The sequence below is a fragment of the Triticum dicoccoides genome, chromosome 5B, assembly GCF_002162155.2.
Source record: "Triticum dicoccoides isolate Atlit2015 ecotype Zavitan chromosome 5B, WEW_v2.0, whole genome shotgun sequence".
NCBI lineage: Eukaryota > Viridiplantae > Streptophyta > Magnoliopsida > Poales > Poaceae > Triticum > Triticum dicoccoides.
The window spans coordinates 606846766-606854988 of NC_041389.1; the positions used below are offsets into that span (position 1 = coordinate 606846766).

At 44.1% G+C, this 8223-nt stretch overlaps 1 long non-coding RNA gene across 2 annotated transcripts; it reads right to left on the reverse strand.

The window, feature by feature from the left end:
- Positions 1–801: 801 nt before the first annotated feature.
- Positions 802–4603, reverse strand: LOC119312011. Of its 2 annotated transcripts, XR_005151200.1 has the most exons (5): positions 4111–4603; positions 2249–2531; positions 1705–1827; positions 1180–1259; positions 802–1057 (listed from the first exon to the last, which is right to left on the reverse strand). It is a non-coding gene; the product is annotated as an uncharacterized LOC119312011 (long non-coding RNA). The 2 variants fall into 2 exon arrangements; XR_005151201.1 differs by lacking the exon at positions 1180–1259.
- Positions 4604–8223: the final 3620 nt, after the last annotated feature.

An 8223-nucleotide genomic window follows, 5' to 3' on the forward strand; every position in this document is an offset into this window, starting at 1 on the left:
GAAGCCGCCTGCCATGGGGTATGGGATCGCCGGAGCACCACTAGCCCCCGCCGTGACGTCCGGTCGCACGCCATGCTCCAGCCCGGGGGCGCCGGCCCGCGCCAGCTCCTCACGAGCTCAGCAATGATATGCTCCAGCTTCTTCTTATCTTCTTTAAGGTCCCTTTCCACCTCTGTGTCCTTCATGGCCTTCCTGGTGTTACGAACTATATCTGCTTGACTCTGCAGGATCACTACACCACAACACTACATCCCTAACAGCCAGATTGGTCGGGAATACAATGTCTACCAACAGACAGTCGGTCGGGAAAGACTATTGCCGACCGGCCGTGTCTGTTGGGGTAAGTCCAGACGGGAAAGCCCTTACCCGACCGACATAGTTTTCCCGACCGACTGCTTGTCGGCTATGGAGCATCTTTCCCTACCAACATTCCGTTGGGTCTGCCATGGACCTTTCCCGACCAACAGTCTATTGGTGCTCCCATGGGCCTTTCCCGACCGACTATCAGTCAGAGTATTCTTTCCCGACCAACAATCCGTTGGGGCTGTCATGGGCCTTTCCCGACCGACTATCGGACAGGGCATTCTTTCCCGACCAACATTCTGTTGGGCCTCGCATTAGCTTTTCCTGACCAACTGTCTGATGGGGTTTGTTTTGCCAACCAACATCAACTAGCCCTCCCATATAGCTGGATTTCACATTATCAACAGAATATTAATCAAGTTACCCAAATCATTACAATAACGTGCATGTCGTCCAACAATAGTAAACCAAAACCAAAGAATAATAACACACATTCAATAATTTTCACATCGAAATTTCCCATAAAATAATTTAACTTATTAAATAGGGAACAAAACATGTTCACTGTTTGAGAGCAAAAATGGGTCGCTTTGGTTTCTAGAATTTGCCCTAGAGGCACATCATCTACATTGACTACTGCTGGTGGGCAACTAGATAACCACAAGATCCTTCCATCATTCTCGTACTTGACATCAACACCTTTCTTCATCTCATTGATCCATATTCCATCGCCACTATCCTCCAGCTTGAACATCTGCGTGTCAAAATCCCCGGTTAATATTCCACACCATAGCTTGATAGACAGAGTTATGAAGACGACATCAAATGGGCTTAAATGACAAAACTGATATATGTAACATTTTGTCAGGCCACTACCCGATGATATGTATGTAGGTGTTTCTTTTTCCCGGCCGAATTTGACTGGTGGAGGTTTGAGAAAAGATGAAGCAGAGCATCTACAACACACACAGTACCACCCAGGATGGTGTGAGATTAAAATTAGCCTCAGAGAGAAACATGTAAAAAAATATGTAGTAACATTCCCAAAGAATTGAAAATCCTATATAGTTTTCATATCTGAATTTGAATCTCCAGACTGCAATTGGTAATGTAGAAGTGTAGGTATTATTATTATAGCAACAAACTATCAGGCTCTGAATTGAATGTTTTTGGCTATCTCAAGGTTCAGCGAGACTTGTGAAGATAAAGACATCAATCAAATGTGCTTAAATGACAAAGCTGAGATATGTAAGATTTTTTGCTTGTCCAACTTAACTGATCGAGGGATGTCTAAGAAAAGAAGACCAAGCAGAGCATGTATTGCACGCACAGTAGCACCGCAAGATGGAGTCAGATTAAAATTAGCTTGAGAGAGCGAGAGAAAAGAGAGCTGACACATACCGCACGAGGGAGGAGATGAGGAGGGGACTCAGTGGAGAGCAGTAGCGGCTAGGGTTTCGGTGCCGCCTCCATGGGGTCGCTGGTGCCACCGTCGCCGTAGATCCTTGGTCGATGAGGCGGTACCTGTGAAAATAGTCGAATTGGTGCCCAACGACATAGATGGTCAAGACGAGATACAAACAAAAGCAGGCAGTGAACTAGTCGAACAACAGCACGTACTCATCATCATCACTATTTTTCATATATAAAAAAATTGCATGCAGAGGACCATGTACAGAGAACATATTCACGTGCAGACTGGTTAGGTTTTCAGTAAACTGATACTAGCTAGTATATGTTTTCAGTAAAACTAGTACGTCAATTTGGTTCATGTACAGAGAACATATTCACATGTAGAGGACCATTTATAAAAACTGGAACCTATCTTCCACTGGAACAAATAGCACACCCGCAAGAGACATATGTACACGGTGAAGACTAGAAACGTAGTGATTCAGCCAGACATGTAAAAATAGATGTCCAGTGGAACATAAAAGTGTGTTACCTTATGTATAGAACTAGATGAAACTGATGCGCTATTATTGCCCGAATCAAGTGCTGGTTTCTTTAAACTGTCTACACTTCTGCTGGATGGTTGGATGACTTGTCTCCTTTGGAATGTCTACGATTCAACTCTTGATTGTCACTGGAAGATTTCTCTTTACTGGACTCCAGTTTCATTGCTTGGCTGATTGCTTCGCCTTCTTTAGGCAGGCAAATTATTCCCATGATAAGACTGATTATGCAATGTCCATGTGCCCATAGGGGATAACTCTCTTCAGACATTCCTACATAAATGGAAGGAGTAAGAACTCATATGATGAAGAACAGGTAGCAGTGAATAGCATGGTAAAATGTAAAAGATGAGGGGAAAAGAAGCAACACAATAATATACCAACAGTTAGATGCCGAGTTGCCGACTGCACTTCAAATTGTTTTTTGCAGAGAAGAAAGTCCAGACTGATCATATACTATTAGTTATTTTCAACAGACATTTTATTTTATCATACAAAGTTAATACACCGCAAGGAATATATGTGAGACCTGAATATTAGAAGACAATTCCTATATATATGAAAGACTACAGATTTAGTTGAAAATAGCTATATGGAAGACTACGGGCCAACAAACCTAATATAAGTGGTTGACTAAATGATAGCCAAGATAACAATTGCAGGCAAATCAAGACAACAATAATATGGGAATAGAGGAGAATAGTCATGATACCTAAAAGGTGCACCAATCGGCTGACCACATCATATGTCATTTTAAGTGTTTTTTTCTGATTCTTGTGTCCAAGCACTTGAGTGTATGGTTAGAGTTTGTTGCTAAGTTTTTAGTTGATGGAGTGCTTGAGTAATTCTGTAATAATTTTCAGAACCGTACAAAGGTGGATATGTTCCTACCTATTAGTCTTATTGTTTTTATTGAGAAATTAAATCGGAGCAGCCCCATAAATTGGGAATGGAACACATAAATTCAATATCGAATAAGAGTCCAACCAGATTGTATGTATGACACGCTAATCATATTTTTTATGAATACAACATGGTGTAATGCAGAAAAAGTCATTGTATCATCGCATTGAAATATGAGACTATTTAAAAAAAATCAGGTCGCCTTGTTAAACTGAGCAAATTATAGTTAACATTGCTTCTGAAAGGAACACACTATTTTGTTTACTAACATTTGCCTGTACAGTAAGAGAGAACCATGTCTAGAGATAAATCAGTGCCATACCGACATGAGTACAGATCACTGAAAGTTAGTTCAGGGGAGATGAGTGCCAAACAATTAATAAGCAACAACCAGAAGAAGAACATCGATATCTAGCTCTGTGCATTGACTAGTAACAATCAATGCTGGTCTATATTCTCTTTTATTATGTCAGTTTAGCTCGATGCCACTTCTTACCTGTTGATGGTATACAAAATATTTTTGTTATTCTCTTCATCTACAGTTTGTCTGAGAGAATGTACAGTTCATTGCCTATGAGGTTTAACAGAATTACAATTCATAACAGAGTTTCAGTTTCCAAGGGACAACACATTACCATGTATAACGTCCAATGCTTCATTTCCAGGGAAGAAACTGGATTAATCACCAATCAATAGGCAGTAGAATATCAACATTCAGCAGCAATACGACAGTTCTAGCACATCAAGCAGCAGAACCGTGGCTAGCAGCACACTGCACACCACAGCAAGCACACACAGCATAACAGCAGCAAGCACACAACAACCACACAATCAGCAAGCACCACAGGAGCAGTAGCAAGCAGCAAGCAGGCACACGGTTACACAATACTAGCAAGCGGCAAGCAGGCAGCAGCACAAACAGGGGAAGAGGTGTGAGCAGAGGAACTACCTGAGGGAGGAGCTCGGGGAGTCAGGGTGGATGAAGGGGAGCAGATCCGGCTTGGGAAGGCCGAAGGGGAGCAGATCCGGCTGGGGAAGGCCGAAGGGGAAGGAGCCGAGGACCTCTTTTCTTCTCTCTATATCAAGCCCCTCATTAACCCTATCCCGAGCCCTCTCTCGCCGCCGCCAAGATCTCTTCTGTAGTCCAACGGCCATGGTGGATACCGTGGTGGAGAAGGGGGAGGACGGGCCAGGCAGGGCGGCGGCAGCCTCGCTGGAAGCTTACGCGCGCAGGCTGACCGGAGAGAGCACTCACCGAGGAACAGAACTTCAGCGCGTGGCCGTGACAGGATGGTGTGGGGTCGACGGTGGAGACGCTGGGGAACGAGCGGGAGAGGAGGTCACAGCCTCGCCGGCCGAAGAGCACGTAGCTGGACGGCGAGAGAGAGCTCGAGCGGCGGCGGCGGCGGCGGATTTAGGTTAGGAGGAAGAATGACATTTGGGGGCAGTCTGTGGCACCGGTTGGAGGCAGAACGAGAAAAAAAGAGGGATTTTTCGCGTAGTGGGCTGTTTTCGCGCTAAGTTTTTTGTCCGTGCGCGCGCAGCTATCTGGCCGGCCCATTTATCCACAAGCAATCGGTCGGCGTTTCATTGCCGACCAACAACCCAAAGGGAAGTGAAGCATTCCCGACCGATAATATGACGTAGGATAATAAACTATTCCCAACCGACAGTTGGATGCTACATGTGAGTATTGCCGACCAACCGTCTGATACAAGTTTTCCCAACCGACAGTCCATTGATACACAATAGTTTTCTCAACCCACGTCTGTAGGGAATGTGGTGTCATGGTGTAGTGGATGCACCTCTGTTCATTTTTTATCTTAAGCTTCTCCATTTGAAGCTCAATTTTTGATTGCTCCTTAAGTTGCTTCTTCTTCTTCCTTAGTTCATTGATTGCGTGGCTTGTGTAATCCATGTCATGAGATTTCATTCCATCCTGATAATCAAACAAGTTGGAAACATCATTCACAAGCTGGCTCTATTGATTGGCCAGAGACTCCAGCTCCTTCATTAGTTTTGCAACCTCTCTTTCATGAGGCTCATTATCCTGGACTGTACCAAGGTTCTGCTCATGGTACATATCCCAGAGCTTGGTTAAGCACCTTTGCAAAATTATATGCCAAGGGGCATCTACCCACTCTAAAACACCACAGTTCACACCATCCTGAAAATTCGGTTAAATTTACAATGAAGTTTATTCTTCATTAACAAACATATTCACAATAACAAATCATAAACACTAATCATATATGTAGCTAAACTAGCTAACTCTATACTACAAATATAAATCAGTTCTTTGCTACAAGTCATATTCACAATTTAAACTAGCTAACTCTATACTACAAACATATTCACGATAACAAATCATAAACATTAATCATATATGTAGCTAAACTAGCTAACTATATGAGCAGGATGACGAGTGAGCCGGTCGGCCAGGTTAGTCCTGGTCCGACCGACACGCGTGGCTAAAGGGCGGCAGGCGAGCGCCGTTAGCCATTAGCGCAGCCGCCGCCCTAACCGGTGGGCCAGTTCTGTCAGATTCGCGTTTAAAACAGTTAAATCTCTCTTCAACTCAACTTGGTAGTTTTTTCACAAAATTAACACTAATCTGGAGTTTTTGGTCTATTTTCAAAACGTGGTAGTTCTGTGAGACGGTAAAGTAAAATGTAGTAATTTTTTTGTCAAATACTCGACTTTGCAGCCTCTTCGGATCATGCAGCCATCCTCCTTAGACTAGCTGACGATCATGTAAATAAGAAGAGGCCTTGCCCTTTCAAATATGAGCTAATGTGGGAGCGTCATCCAGAGTTTGCTAATATGGTGTCAACTGATTGGAGCAAATCACAGGCCAACTCGGTTGCGAATCTGCAGGAAAAGCTGGAAGGATTATCACGCGGACTGCACACTTGGGATCGGACAGAGTTTGGGTCAGTCCTTGGTGAAATCAGAAAACTCAAGGCGGAGCTTGATGTAGAACGGGCACTGCCAGGTAGAACGGGCCATTCCCATGCGGAAATAAAAATATCAGATCGGCTTGTGGAGCTATACCATCGGAAGGAAATGCTATGGAGACAGTGAGCGAGGCTAGAATGGCTGGCCCATGGTGACAAAAACACGTACTTCTTCCACCTAAGAGCCAGTCGAAGAAGAAGGAAGAATCAAATTAAAAGCCTGTTACGCCCGGATGGCAGCTTAACTGAGGATGTTAATGAGATGGCTACCCTTACTAGCTCGTTCTATGAAAATCTCTACACCTCCGAGGGAGTCTAGAACATGGAGAGGGTTCTTGATACGGTTCCATGTAGGGTAACGCCTGAGATGAATGCACAGTTAACCGCTCCGCATTCACATAAGGAAGTCAAGGATGCACTTTTTCAAATGTTTCCTACCAAAGCACCGGGTCCGGACGGGTTTCCCGCCCATTTTTTACAACGTCATTGGGACGTGTGTGGCGATGAGGTAGTGAAGGTGGTGCTTCGTATAGTTGATGGAACGGAGTCAGTAGAATGCATCAATGATACCATCCTAGTGTTGATCCCCAAGGTAATAAATCCTACACAGTTGACTCAATTTCGGCCTATATCGCTTTGCAATGTCCTTTACAAAATTTCATCCAAGGTTATCTCAAATCGTCTTAAGCTGGTGTTGCCTCACATTATATCCGCGGAACAGTCCGCCTTTGTTCCTGGAAGATTGATCACTGGCAATATAATTGCAGCATATGAATATCTTCATTTCATGACAAGAAACAAAGCAAAGAGACACCAACACTGTGCTTTGAAATTGGATATGATGAAAGCCTATGATAGGGTCGAGTGGACATACCTACAAGCCATTATGTTGAAATTGGGCTTCACACGGAGATGGGTAGATATAGTTATGGGTATGGTATCTTCGGTCAAATTCTCTGTTATGTTTAATGGCAGCAAATTGTAGAAGTTTAATCCTTCAAGAGGGATCCGACAGGGGGATCCCATCTCCCCATACTTGTTCTTGCTAGCAGTAGAGGGCCTTTCGTGCCTTTTAAAACCAAAAGATGAGTCGTCTAACTTGTGTGGTCTACAAGTGGCAGCCTCGGCTCCACCGGTAAATCACTTATTATTTGTAGATGACAGCCTGCTATTTTTCAAGGCCAATACTATGGGTGCAGATGAGGTCAAACAATTGTTGGATCATTATTGCCAAGCAACGGGTCAGAGGGTCAACCCTGGTAAATCTTCCATATTTTTTAGTAAGGGGGTTCCTGACAGTGTTCGGGCAGATATCAAACAGTTGCTCCATGTGCCTAGTGAAACGTTGAATGAGAAATACTTGGGCATGCCATCTGACGTGGGACAATCAAAAAATGGAGCCTACAAGTTTTTGAAGGACCGACTGTGGAACAAAATTCAGGGCTGGATAGAGAAAACTTCGTTATCTGCAGGGAAGGAAGTCTTAGTGAAATCTGTGGCCCAAGCAGTTCCTGTCTTCTCTATGTCTTGTTTCAAGCTTCCTAGGGGGTTGTGTGAGCATCTAAATATGGTGATTCGGAAATTTTGGTGGGGATCTAAGGATGGCCGCCGAAAACCGGATTGGGTTTCGTGGAAGGATATGACACAACCTAAATCTATGGGCGGACTGGGTTTCAAGGATTTAGAATTGTTCAACCTAGCAATGCTTGCAAAGCAGGGATGGAGAATCCTCCAGCAGCCGGAGTCGCTCAGTGCTCGCATCCTGAAAAGTATGTACTTCCCCACCACATCGATATTGCAAGCAACCCTTGGGTCTCACCCTACTCAGATTTGAAGGGCAATCATGGAAGGGGTTGATGTTCTTAAGCAGGGACTTATCAAGAGGATAGGCAATGGAACTACTACATATGTGTGGCTTGAGAACTGGATCCTCAGGAAGGAGATGATGCGCCCCCTCGGATGCAGATTGCAAAACCCCAGCAGATTTGCGACAGACTTTATTGATTCTACCTCATCTAAGTGGGACAGACATCGCGTTGAGCAAACATTCTTACCCATTGATGTTTCTGCAATCATGGCCATTCCTATATGCACAAGGAATATCG